The 13844-nt window shown below is 41.2% G+C and overlaps 1 protein-coding gene and 1 non-coding gene across 2 annotated transcripts in view; both read left to right on the top strand.

Annotated features, from left to right (window-relative positions):
- The window catches only part of SHROOM3 (shroom family member 3), a 330073-nt gene that overhangs the window by 27971 nt on the left and 288258 nt on the right, over positions 1–13844 (top strand). The gene's annotated exons all lie outside the window — the stretch shown is intronic.
- TRNAC-GCA (transfer RNA cysteine (anticodon GCA)) lies at positions 5238–5309 on the top strand. Its single transcript has one exon. It is a non-coding gene; the product is annotated as a tRNA-Cys (tRNA).

A 13844-nucleotide genomic window follows, 5' to 3' on the forward strand; every position in this document is an offset into this window, starting at 1 on the left:
TAGCATGTGTATATATACTAGCTGATGCCTGTTGTTTGATGCCTGCTATGACAGTTGATCTCTGCTCTGGGGGCTCCCCATCAGACCTTCTCAGAATTGCACTGCAGGCTGAAGCGCCTCCTACGCAGTCATCTTCCTTCCCTGTCTCCTTTCACGGGGGTCAGACCTGTACTGTGGTCAGAAGCCTCTCCCCTCCTACTCCTGACCCTTCTCCCCTTTATCTTCCATAGAGGTTTCCCTCAATGTGTGTCTATCACACCTTGTTCCACTTTGGCATCTGTTTCTCAGGGGATCTGAGCTGACACAGAAATCAACTAATCATGCAAAATAGCCTGAAGTCCATTGAATATTAGATTGCTGACAAGTATAAGACTCCTGGGCTTGGGTGAGCATAATTTTAGTTTTTCCTAATAACTGAAAATTTTTTTAAAATAAATAAATATATCATATATTAAAAAGCCTGAATAGAGTTGGTTTCTTTCTTCTAGAAAAACATCTATTCCTTAGGTAAGAAAATGTTGCTTTTGGAAATAAATTTTTAAAGTGGATCCAGAGAAGAGATTGGATTCAGAGAAGAGATTGGGAGCAGAAACTGGGAACCTGGGTAGCATCTGCCTGTCTCTGCTGTGTGTTTTGCTATTTTATATTAAAAAGTGTTAACCTAAGATCTAACTTGTCAAAAATGAAAAATGTGGGATTCATGTGGTACTCTCAACAGGCTCCTTGAAAAACATTTTTTCCTTCTGTCAAAGATCAGCTAAGCTGAATTTGGCATTGTTTGCCCTCTGTAACCCCTGCATTCAGTTCAGACTCTTGTCTGACCTAAGTGAGGCGGTGATGGACAGGTCTGTAGAGGGTATTATCACAGCCTAATCAGATAAACTGAAAGCAAAATTGTTTTTCTCTCATGGTCTGGCCTAACTTGCTCTGTGAATTTTCAAGGCACAGTACAATTGATTGTTAGGAATGAGACAGAGATTTTGGTCACAGCAGCAATTCTGGGAACCAACTGTCTTCTGCCTAGTAGACTGACTTCCTCAGCAACAGGGCAGCCTAAGCACCATGAAACCTGAAATATTTTTTAACTAATGCATAAAAGCAGCCCCTATTGTTTCCTGGATGCATTAGGCTTTCAGTCGAGGATAATGACACATTTAATCTTATGCTGTGCTAAGTTGCTTCAGATATGTCTGACTCTGTGACCCTATGGACTGTAGCCCGCCAGGCTCTGCTGTCCATGGGATTCTCCAGGCAAGAATGCTGGAGTGGGTTGCCATGCCCTCCTCTAGGGGATCTTCCTCACCCAGGATCAAACCTGCATCTCTTACGTCTCCTGCATTGGTAGGTGGATTCTTTACCACGAGGGCCACCTGGGAAAGATCTAAAACATTTATTTTGTAATAGTAACAATAAGTCCAAGTCTAGAATCAGCAGAAGCCTTGCAAAAAATACTTAAACTAAATATAATGAACAGCAGCAACCAAAACTAAGTCCTAAAGGCACTAAAAGAATCTTTTTGTCTGCTTGCTTATTTAATTATAAATTTTAATAATAATAATAATAGGCAAGTCAGAAATGCCTATGTTTGGGGCAGTAGAGGCAATGACAAATAGGCTTAAAGGAAAGTAAAATACTGTTAAAATAGTATTTTGCTTCTCTGCCAGGGGAGTAATAGAAGGAAATAATTATTTGTTGCAATTGTGCTTTATGATACGCGCACACACACACACACACACACACACACGCTCTCTCTCTCTCAGTTGCTCAGTCCTGTCCAACTCTTTGTGACCCCACAGGCTGTAGCGCACCAGGCTCCTCTGTCCATGGGATTCTCCAGGCAAGAATACTGGAGTGGAGTGCTGTTTCCTACTTCAGGGGCTCTTCCTGACCCAAAGGGATCGAACCCTCATCTCTGGCATGCTACAGTCCATAGAGTCACGAGGAGTCAGACACGACTGAAGTGACTTTAGAACCCGTGCTCGCACAGTTTGTACCTCTTATTTCCCTGCCCCTCTATTGCCCCTCCCCTCTTCCCTCTCCCCACTAGTAACCATAGTTTGCTGTGTATGAGTCTGCTTCTTTTTTGTTGTATTCGCTGCTGCTGCTGCTGCTGCTGCTGCTGCTGCTGCTGCTGCTGCTGCTGCTGCTAAGTCGCGTCAGTCGTGTCCGACTCTGTGCGACCCCATAGACGGCAGCCCTCCAGGCTCCCCCGTCCCTGGGATTCTCCAGGCAAGAATACTGGAGTGGGTTGCCATTTCCTTCTCCAATGCATGAAAGTGAAAAGAGAAAGGGAAGTCGCTCAGTCGTGTCCAACTCCTAGCGACCCCATGGACTGCAGCCTACTCAGGCTCCTCTACCCATGGGATTTTCCAGGCAAGAGTACTGGAGTGGGGTGCCATTGCCTTCTCCGGCTGTATTCACTAGTTTGTTATATTTTTTAGGTTCCACATATAAATGATATCATACAATATTTGTCTTTCTCTGTCTGACTTATTTCACTTAGCATAATGCCCTCTAAGTATATCTGTGCTCCTGCAAATGGCCAAATTTTTATTTTTTTAATAGCTGAATAGTATTCCCTTGTGTATATAAACCACTTCTTTATCCATTCATCTGTTGATGGACACTTAAGTTGCTTCCATATCTTGGCAATGGAAATAATACTGATATGAATATTGATAAATAACTTAACCTTCTACCTAAAGGAACTAGAGGAAGAAGAGCAACAGTTAGTAGAGGAAAGAAATCATAAAAATCAGAGCAGAAATAGCTGAAATAGAGACTAGAAAAAGAATTTAAAAGATCAGTGAAAATAAAAGCTGGTTCTTTGAGAGGATAAATAAAATTTATAAAACTTCAGTTGAATTCATCAAGAAAAAAAGAGAAAGGGTCCAAATCAATAAAATAAAAAATGAAAAAGGAGACATTATGACCGACATCACAGAAATACAAAGGATCATAAGAGATTACTACGAACAACTATATGCCAATAAAATGGCCAACCTAGAGGAAGTGGACAAATTCTTAGAAAGAAGTATTCTCCCAAGACTGAACCAGAAAGAAATAGAAAACATGAACAGATCAATTACCAGTAATGAAATTGAATCAGTAAATTTAAAGGGCCTAAGCCAATGCAGGAGATGTGTGTTCAATCCCCGGGTTGGGAAGATCCCTTGGGAGAAGGAAATAGTAACTCATTCCAGGATTCTTGACCGGGAAACCCCATGGATAGAGATGCCTGGAGGGCTATAATCAAACAAAACTTAGCGACTAAATAACAACGATAAACAAAAGACAAGGACAGGATGTCTTCATAGGTGACTTCTAGCGTACATTTAGAGAAAAAGTTAACACCTATCCTTCTCAACCTTTTTTAAAAAAAAGAAATCACAGAGGAAGGAACACTTCTCAGTTCATTCCATGAGACCAACATCACCTGCTAAGTTTCATCTGGTAAAATTCTTAAAAGATCTTGTTTAAACTTCACTCTTCATTGGCGCACATAGATTTTAAAACATTTTTTAAAACAAAAATTTTAGCTTACTTGTGCTTCCCTGGTGGCTCAGAGGTTAAAGCATCTGCCTGCAATGTGGGAGACCTGGGTTCAATCCCTGGGTCGGGAAGATCCCCTGGAGAAGGAAATGACAACCCACTCCAGTATTCTTGCCTGGAGAATCCCATGGAGGGAGGGGCCTGGTAGGCTACAGTCCATGGGGTCACAAAGAGTCAGACACGAATGAACGACTTCACTTCAGACTTTATGCTCAGTATTAACTCATCTTTACAACACATCTATGCAGTAACTCCTATCATTAACCCCATTTTGCACCGAAGGAAAGAGATTTAGACTAAGTGATTTGACCCCAGACTCCAAGCTACCTATTGTGCTGTGTCTCTCTGTCTACTTCATAGGGTTTCCATGAGAATCAAGTGAGTTTCTGTGTGTGAAAGCGCTTTGAAAACCACAAAGCACCAGATACTTAAAAGCCAGTTTTTAAGAGATAGAAAAATCTCATTCTCTCTATGGAACAATCCTTTTAATACAATACTCAGAAAGCAAGTTACTGTCCAAACTAAAATAAAATTAACCATGGATTAGAGGAACACTTTTGGATGGCAAAGTAAGTGTTAAGAAAAACACAAAGATAAAAAGAAAAAATTGACATATAATCAAGATAAGTTGTAATTTTAAAAATGGCCTTTTTGAAGGAGTGAGAATTGTTTGCAGAGCTAAATAATGTGATTGCATTGCCACATTGTATAGAACAGTCTCTGTAACAGGTCTGACTTGCTCATAAGAGGATAACTGCATGGTCTAATAGATTGCTCCCACCTTCAGTGGCTACTGAAGCTCTTAGAAAATGTATCCCCACTTAATAAAGCTGAAAATGCCAAGAAGCCTTTTGCTAAAGGATGTGTTCTCTAGGCCCTGACTGAATTCATTATTTTGTTAGAGCACTGCCACCAAGCCAACCATGGGCAATTTAGCATGCCACATTTCAAGCTGAATTTAATTCATCTAATATGTTCTCTTTTATGTACCGTAAATGAGAAAAATTTACCCTATGATCAGGTGACCACTGGTCAGGAATGCCATGAGCAGAAAGTGTTAATTCTGCCGTAAACAGAAAGTCAAGTCTTGGTTGTCCACCTATGAAAAGCTGGTCCAAAAATTTGCCAAGGCTGTCAAGGTCCTATGTTGGCAGGAAACATGTCTAAAAAGGCTGTGTCTGTGCCTTTTTTAGGGGCTTCCCAGGTGGCACAGTGGTAAAGAATCAGCCTGCCAATGCAGGAGATGCAAGAGATCCGGGTTCAATCGATGGGTCAGGAAGATCCTCTGAAGCAGGGAATGGCAACCCACTCGCAATATTCTTGCCTGGGAAATCCCTTGAACAGAGGAACCTGGTGGGCTACAATCCATGGGGTTGCAAGGAAGAAGTAAAAGAGTGTGCATGTGTGTGTGTGTGTGTGCATGTGTGTATGCTACTTTGTTATGGAACATCACTTATCTTCAAACCAAAAAAAAGAATGGGTAAATATCTTGATCGAAGAAAGCACATCTGAGGGACTGTTAATCTACTATGGGAATATTTTTTAAATCACACAGCTCTCAAGTTACCTTAAGATAGCTATCTCTTATAAGCACTAGCTCCTTCTCTCTTTATGGCCACATGCTTTCCCTTAAGTAGCAGATCCAAAAGTGGGGATCATTGAAATGTTATCCAAAGTTGGGGGCTTCCCTGGTGGCTCAGATGGTAAAGCATCTGCCTGCAATGCAGGAGACCTGGGTTCGATCCCTAGGTGGGGAAGATCTCCCAGAGAAGGGAATGGCAGCCCACTCCAGTATTCTTGCCTGGAGAATCCCATGGACAGAGGAGCCTGGTGGATTACAGTCCATGGGGTGCAAAGAGTTGGACATGACTGAGCGACTAACATTTTCACTTTTTACTCATAGTGCCTGATATCCCAGTCACAAAGTGACATGTGAATGGGTCCAAGATCACAGTAAGAAAGTGTGTTACAATACACACCATTTATCAAACACTTCCTTTTCCAAGGAGCTGTAAATCAGAGAGAAAATCTGAGAAAGACAGCAGGAATTCAGTGAGCATCTTTTTTTCTATCAGATTTAGGGCAATTCTCAGGATACTTTGGGACTCAGAATTACTTGGGAAGGGTTGAGGGTTGTATCACGTAGGCTCTGAAGTCAGATTGCCTCATTTTGCTTTCTTTCTCTGATAGCTATGTGACCTGGGGCAGGTTACTTAGTCATTGTAAGACCTGGTGCTCCTGTAGGTAAAAACAAAAGAATGGGGAGTGAAAGATAGGGAGGGTCATAGGGAGAGAGAAAAATACACATCTCACTTAAGAGTGCTGTAAAGACTGACGTGTTGCTTGGCATGGCTTCAGGCGTATGGTAAGCCTACAATAATTATCTATTGTCGTTGTTCGGTCACTCAGTCAAGTCCGACTCTCTACAACCCATTGACTGCAGCACGCCAGGCTTCTCTGTCCTTCACCATCTCCTGGAATTTGCTCGAACTCATTTCCATCGAGTCAGTGATGCCATCCAACCCTCTCATCCTCTGTCATCCGCCTCTCCTCTAGCCTTCAATCCTTCCCAGCATCAGGGTCTTTTCCAACGGGTCAAGTCTTCGCATCAGGTGGCCAAAATATTGGAGCTCCAGCTTCAGCATCAGTCCCTCCAATGTATATCCAGGGTTGGTTTCCTTTAAAATTGACTGGTTTGATCTCCTTGCAGTCCAAGGGACTCTCAAGAGTCTTTTCCAACACCACGGTTGGAAAGCATCAGTTCTTCAGTGCTCAGATTTCTTTATGGTCTGGTTCTTACATCCAGACACAACTACTGGAAAAAACCATAGCTTTAACTAGATGGACCTTTGTTGGCAAAGTAATGTCTCTGCCTTTTAATACGCTGTCTAGAGGCTTAGTCTTCCCTAGTGACTCAGACAGTAAAGAGTCTGCCTGCAATGTGGGGGGCCCTGGGTTCAGTCCCCAAGTTGGGAAGATCCCCTAGAGAAGGAATGGCAACCAACTCCAGTATTGTTGCCTGGAAAATCCCATGATGGGAGGAGCATGGAGGGCCCCAATCCATGGGATCACAAAGAGTTGGACACGACTGAGCGACTAACACACTCACACTCACTAGGTTGGTCATAGCTTTTCTTCCAAGGAGTAAGCGTCTTTTAATTTCATGGCTGCAGTCACCATCTGCAGTGATTTGGGAGCCCAAGAAAATAAAGTCTGTCACTGTTTCCATTGTTTCCCCATCTCTTTCCATGAAGTGATGGGACCAGATGCCATGATCATAGTTTTTTGAATGTTGAGTTTTAAGTCAGCTTTTTCACTCTCCTCTTTCACTTTCATCAAGAGGCTCTTTAGTTTCTCTTTGCTTTCTGCCATAAGGGTGGTGTCATCTTCTTATCTGAGGTTATTGATATTTCTCCCGGCAGTCTTGATTCCAGCTTGTGCTTCATCCAACCTGGCATTTTGCATGATGTACTCTGCATATAAGTTAAATAATCAGGGTGACAGTATACAGCCTTGAGGTACTCTTTTCCTAATTTTGAATCAGCCCTTTGTTCTACCTCTGGTTCTAACTGTTGCTTCTTGACCTGCATACAGATTTCTCAGGAGGCAGGTAAGGTGGTCTGGTATTCCCATCTCTTTAAGAATTTTCCACAGCTACTTGTGATCTACACAAAGGCTTTAGTTTAGTCAATGAAGCAGAAGTAAGTGTTTTTCTGGAATTCTCTTGCTTTTTCTATGATCCAGTGGATGTTTGCAATTTGATCTCTGATTCTTCTGCCTTTTCTAAATCTAGCTTGAACATTAACTATTTTGTTTTATTATTTTGGATGTGCTGGGTCTTTGTTGTGGCGTGTGGGCCTAGTTGTGGCAAGCAGGGGCTACTCACTAGTTATGGTGCGAGGAGGGTTTCTCTCTGTGGTGGCTTCTCTTGTTGCTGAGCGTGGGCTCCAGGCTTTCAGTTGCCACACAAGGGCTCAGTAGTTGTGGCACTCGGGATCCATTGCCCCACAACATGTGGGATCTTCCTGGACCAGGGATAGATCCTGTGCCCCCTGAATTGGCAGGCAGATTCTCAACCACTGGGTCACCGGTGAAGTCTTAACCATTTGGTTTTTGATATTATTATTTTTCTTTCTCTACCTAGAGTCAGCCATTAATTGATCAAATGTATCATGTACCTAAAATGAATTGGGGGCAAAACAAAAGACAAAAACAGATCGAGAAACAAAGCTTTGTGCAATAGTTTAAATCTCTTCACCAATCAAAACTTCATAGGAGATGCTATTAGACAGTAAGATAACTGACTTTCCATTTTTTTGCTAATTTACTCAGCAATACTTGCTGTCAAGCATTATAATGAATTCTGTTTGAATGCAAAGGTGAATCTGATTTGGGACTTGCCTTCAAGAACCACAGTCTTGCCACGGTGTTAGGACTGGGAAGCAGAGGTGGGGCACGAGAAGGCCTTCTCGGGTGCTGGCAGTATTCTGTTTCTTGGCCTGGGGATGATTCTATAATAATTAAACTATACATTTATGTTTAACTTTTTGGTGTACCGGTTAAATTCACAATAAAAAAGAGTCCCTAAGAATCGTATGTAAATTGCATCTCAATATGAAAAGATATGAGATATTCCTGACCTTGGATTAGAGGTTGGTGTCTTAAATGGGCACACAAAGCACAAGTGAGCAAAAGGAAAAAATAGATAAATTCATTTAACCAAAATTGAAAACTTTTGCTTTCACAAAATTAAAAAGTATCAAGAAACTGAAAAGACAACCCAAAGAGTGGGAGAAGTATTTTCAAATCATGTGTCTGATAAGGGTCTAATACCTAGAATACATAGGAAACTATTACATCTGTCAAGTGTACCTCAATAAAGCTGAAATTAAAAGATGAAAGAAGGAAAAAAAAGAACTATTAAAGCTCAACAGTGGGGGCTTCCCAGGCAGCCCAGTGGTTAAGAATCCATCTGTCAATGCAGGGGACACGGATTTGATCCCTGGTCTGGGAACTAAGATCCCACATGCTGCAGGACATCTATGCCTGTGAGCCCAGTGTACCACAATGAAGACCCAGTGCAACCAAGGGGAAAAAAAAAAAACAAACATAACCTCAATAATGACAAGGAACAAATCACCTCATTAAAACTGAGCAAAAAATCTGGGCTTCCCTGGTGGCTCAGTGGTAAAGAATCTGCCTGCCAGTGCAGAAGACACGGGTTCGATTGCTGATCCAGGCAGATCCCACATGAGAAGCCCGTACACCGAAACTAAAGAAAAGCCCATCAGCAACGAAGATCCAGCACAGCCAAAGATGAAGAAGTAATTTTTTTAAAAAAATGAACAAAATGTTTGAAGACATTTCTCCAAGAAAAATATATAAATGGACAATAATCACATGAAAAGATGCTTAACACCATTAATTATCAGATAAATTCAAATCAAACTCCCAAAGGTACCATTTCATACCCACCAGCATGGCCATCGGAGAAGGCAATGGCACCCCACTCCAGTACTCTTGCCTGGAAAATCCCATGGACGGAGGACCCTGGTGGGCTGCAGTCCATGGGGTTGCTAAGAGTCGGACACAACTGAGCGACTTCACTTTTACTTCTCACTTTCATGTGCTGGAGAAGAAAATGGCAACCCACTCCAGTGTTCTTGCCTAGAGGATCCCAGGGACGGGGGTGCCTGGTGGGCTACTGTCTATGGAGTCGCGCAGAGTCAGACACGACTGAAGTGACTTAGCAGCAGCAGCAGCAGCATGGCCATAATGAAAAAGGCAGACAATAGTAAGTGCTGGCAAAGATGTGAAGAAACTGAAGCAGTCATACATTGTTGATGGGATTGTAAAATGATGTAGCTACTTTGGAAAATAATTGGGTATAATGCCTCAAAAACAGTTCCCACATGACCCAAAACTAGCTTAAAACATAACATTCAAAAAACTAAGATCAGGTATCTGGTCCCATCAGTTCATGGCAAATGGATGGGGAAACAATGGAAACAGTGACAGACTTTATTTTCTTGGGCTCCAAATGCTGTGGATGGTGACTACAGTCATGAAATTAAAAAATGCTTGCTTCTTGGAAGAAAAATGATGACAAACCTAGACGTCATGTTAAAAAGAAGAGACGTTACTTTGCCGACAAAGGTGTGTATAGTCAAAGCTATAGGTTTTCCAGTGGTCATGTATGGATGTGAGAGTTGGACTATAAGGAAGGTTGAGTGCTGAAGAGTTGATGCTTTTGAACTGTGGTATTGGAGAAGACTCTTGAGAGTCCCTTGGACTGCAAGGAGATCAAACCAGTCACTCCTAAGGGAAATCAACCCTGAATAGTCATTGGAAGGACTGATGCTGAAGCTGAAGCTTCAGTACTTAGGCCACCTTATGCAAAGAGCCAACTCACTGGAAAAGAACCCGGTGCTGGGAAAGATTGAAGGCAGGAGGAGAACGGGACAAGAGGATGAGAAGGTTATATAGCATCACTGACTCAATGGACTTGAGCTTGACCAAACTCTGGGAGGTGGTTAAGGACAGGGAAGCCTGATGTGCTGAAGTCCATGGGATCACAAAGAGTTGGACACAACAGAGCAACTGAACAACAACAACAATAGGTATTTACACAAGAGAAATGTAAACCTAAATCTACACAAGAACATGTACATGAAATTTTATAGCTGCACTGTTCAAAATAGTCAAAAGTAGGGGAAAAAACTCAACTGTTCACCAACTGATGGATAAACAGATTATGATGTGTTTACATAATCAATTATTATTCAATCATACAAAAGAATGAAGTACTGATATCAGCTACAACATGGCTGAACGTTGAAAATATGATGCTAAGTGAATGAAACTGATCACAAAAGATCACACTTTGTATGATTCCATTTGTATGGAAGGTCCAGATTAGAAACAGAAAGCAGGTTAGTGGTTGCTGGGGATGAGGGAAGAAAGGGACTAAGGAGTGATTGCTGATGAGTACAGGATTTCTTTGGGGGGTGATAAAAAATGTTATGGAATTAGATAGTGGTAACAGTAACAATATAAAGCATTATGAGTATATACATAATAAAGCATGACTTTCTTCCATAAGAAAGAAGTGATAAATAGAGGACAAAAGCAAGATTTTTGTCATGTTCACTAACACACATCCCTAATTTGAAGAACAGGAAAGGGAAAATAGTCTATTAATCTAGGTCTCAGCATGACATTTGTGTTATGATAATTTAGTGAGAGTTGTTGAGAACTGGGACGGATCTGAGAATTTACCCTACTAACAAGCTGTCCTAATAGGTGTGAGGCTTTCCTTGTAGCTCAGTTGGTAAAGAATCTGCCTACAATGCAGGAGATCCAGGTTCAATTCCTGGGTTGGGAAGATCCCCTGGAGAAGGAAATGACAACCCACTCCAGTATTCTTGCCTGGGGAATCCCATGAACTGTACCCTGCCAGGCTCCTCTGTCCATGGGGTTGCTAGAATTGGACTCAACTCAGCAACTAAACCACAAGGACATAAGACTCCTGGGTCAGAGACAAAGAACTTTTTTACTCTGCATTTTACCATAGTCAGTTGTGAAAGAGTTAACAGTTTATAGAATTTAAAAAAATATAATCAAATTAGTGTTTGGAAACTCTAAGAAATGTATTATAAAATAATATTAAATGCAGAAGGTGTATAAAATCTGTTTATCATATAACTTTTTGAGTATTTGCTTACTGGATGTTTTGGAAGCTTATAAAGTAAATATTAGCTTTTCAGATTAAAAACTACAAGCTAAAATAGAATGTGAAGGAATCCTCAGCAAATTGCTTGAACTTATACACAGCACTTAACTTTCCCAATGAAGTTTTTCAGAAGGACAGGTTCAGTAAAGTATGTTAACTGCAAATTCATTGTTCACCCCAGACGTCTTTCATCTAACAGTGCATGGTGGGAAAAAATTTTACAATAAATGAGAAAACATTCAGTAGTGAATTCTCCTTGTGTTTTCTACAATATTCCCTGGGATCCGTGTCGTTTAATCAACACAAAAAAAGTACTGGTCTTTAAAAAAAAACAAAATCTTCATTCTAGAAATCACATGAAACAATCTTGCTTGTATTGCAATTATATTTTGTTTCACTTAAACCTGTTGAACTGCATGGGCATACAAAACAATCTTAGAGCCACTGTGCTAGCAGAGTGAGGCAGTATGCTGAGCACCAGCATATGGAGGAAAATGAGACTTTAGTGGGGACTCTGGGATCTGAATCTGAAGGCAGCAGTTTCTTAGAGTATTTCGGAAAACTTGGTTTTGAAGGAGTCAGTTACCTAAGTAGGTTAGAGAGTCAGTTACCTAATTAGATGTGTTTCATACACAAGGAGAGGTGATCTCTCTAGTCTTTTCCTAGACTCCCAAAGCCATTTCCTTCAATTATAGGACCTCCAACATACACACACAGGAGGTCTGGCCTAGGATCTGTTTCCTATAGTTTTCTAAAGGCTGATCCATCCATTATTAAAGAGACTTGGCCTCTGAGCATCAGATTACCGCATTTCTTGTAAAACAGCTTAGTGGCAACAAAATCCATTTCATCTCTAGACATTGGGTTATTTTTTTTTTTTCTTTGTAACTGAGCCCTTCTATTTTGTTTTGTTTCTTGGTTAAAGATGAGCTGCAAATAAGTCCATGGAACTTTTGGTTATCAGCTTTACTTACTTTCAAATGATCTAACTATATAATCCTTTGTCCTGTCTCAGATATTTGCTGTGTGTAGTTTTTGTTTCACTTTACTGAGATATCTTTCTTTTTCTTAAGCAGAAATAGCAGAAGATTAAGAGTTAGGATATGTAGCCTCGTCTTTCATCTCTTAATCCCCCGTGTATAACCTATTGCATCAAGATAATGCTTCTGGGAACATGCTATGAGTTTCTTCGGCATCACTGCTGATGAGCTGGGGTAGATTTGGCTATAGTTTCCGAGTCTGGAGTTCGGAAAAATAAGGATAAAAGAGAATGTTCATAAAATATATCTTAACTAGTTTGTGTGGCTGAAGAGACTGGGAGCGTCATCTCCGAAACTAAATAAGATTTGGTTTAACTTGATATGTGGAAAGATAAAAGGACAGCTCCCTTAGGAAACTCAGACTTGATGCAAGACTGTGCATCACTTGACCTTTTTCTGCCTTTGCCTTGAATTATCTGGAGGCTCAAAACTATTCTTAATGTTCACTGCCTGGTAGGCTACAGTGCATGGGGTCACAAGGAGTCAGACACGACTGAGCAACTTCACTTTCTTTCTTTCTATAGTTCCTTTTGGAGAAGGAAATGGCAACCCACTCCAGTGTTCTTGCCTGGAGAATCCCATGGATGGAGGGGCCTGGTGGGCTGCCATCTATGGGGTTGCAAAGAATCGGACATGACTAAGCAACTAACACATAGTGACTGTATTAAGTTAAAAAATTTTTTAAGTCATTACCATGATCTTTTCTTTCAACTTTATCATATCTTCCTACTCTAACATATATGTGTAAATAGTTGGTATAATTGATATATAGGTGAGTGCATGTGTGCTGTGCTTAGTCGCTCAGTTGCGTCTCTGCAACCCCATGGACTATATAGAGCCCACCAGGCTCCTCTGTCCTTAGGATTCTCCAGGCAAGAATACTGGAGCGGGTTGCCGTGCCCTCCTCCTGGGGATCTTCCCAACCCAGGGATTAAACCTGGGTCTCTCACATTGCAGGCAGATTCTTTACCATCTGAGCCACCAGGGAAGCCCGAGTGTGTGTGTGTGTGTATGTGTGTGTGTGCGTGTGTATAAAACATATATGTGCATACCTACTTTTTTCTTTCTTATGAAGTCATCTATAGTTGTTTTTGGAAAGAAATGAGAAATGAAAGCATAGCAAAGAACACATGAGGTATGAGGAATGATTCTTTCTGTCCATAGCCTTTAGTTAGCATGCCCTTTTATATCCAGGGAACACTGAACTCATTATGAACAGGGCACATAGAAAGATGACATAAATGGAAAGCAAACAAACCAACAAAAAAAGAAAAAAAAAACAAACAGCTCTTGGGAGAGTTGATTATGATTGCACAGGAGCACCCCTTCAACTTTCCTTTCTATTACCAGGGGTTTTACTCAAACTGCAAAAATGTGGTTGAGCTGTAGTGACCTGGAGACTCAGCATTTGTTAGCAGAAAGTAAGAGGGCCATGATTACAACTGAAGTTTCAGAGCCTGGGCAATGGGCCTGATGTTTGAGAAAACAGGCAGGGCTAGTCCTTTTGTCTCCCTCCCTTA

The sequence above is a fragment of the Ovis canadensis genome, chromosome 6 (assembly GCF_042477335.2).
Source record: "Ovis canadensis isolate MfBH-ARS-UI-01 breed Bighorn chromosome 6, ARS-UI_OviCan_v2, whole genome shotgun sequence".
Taxonomy (NCBI): domain Eukaryota; kingdom Metazoa; phylum Chordata; class Mammalia; order Artiodactyla; family Bovidae; genus Ovis; species Ovis canadensis.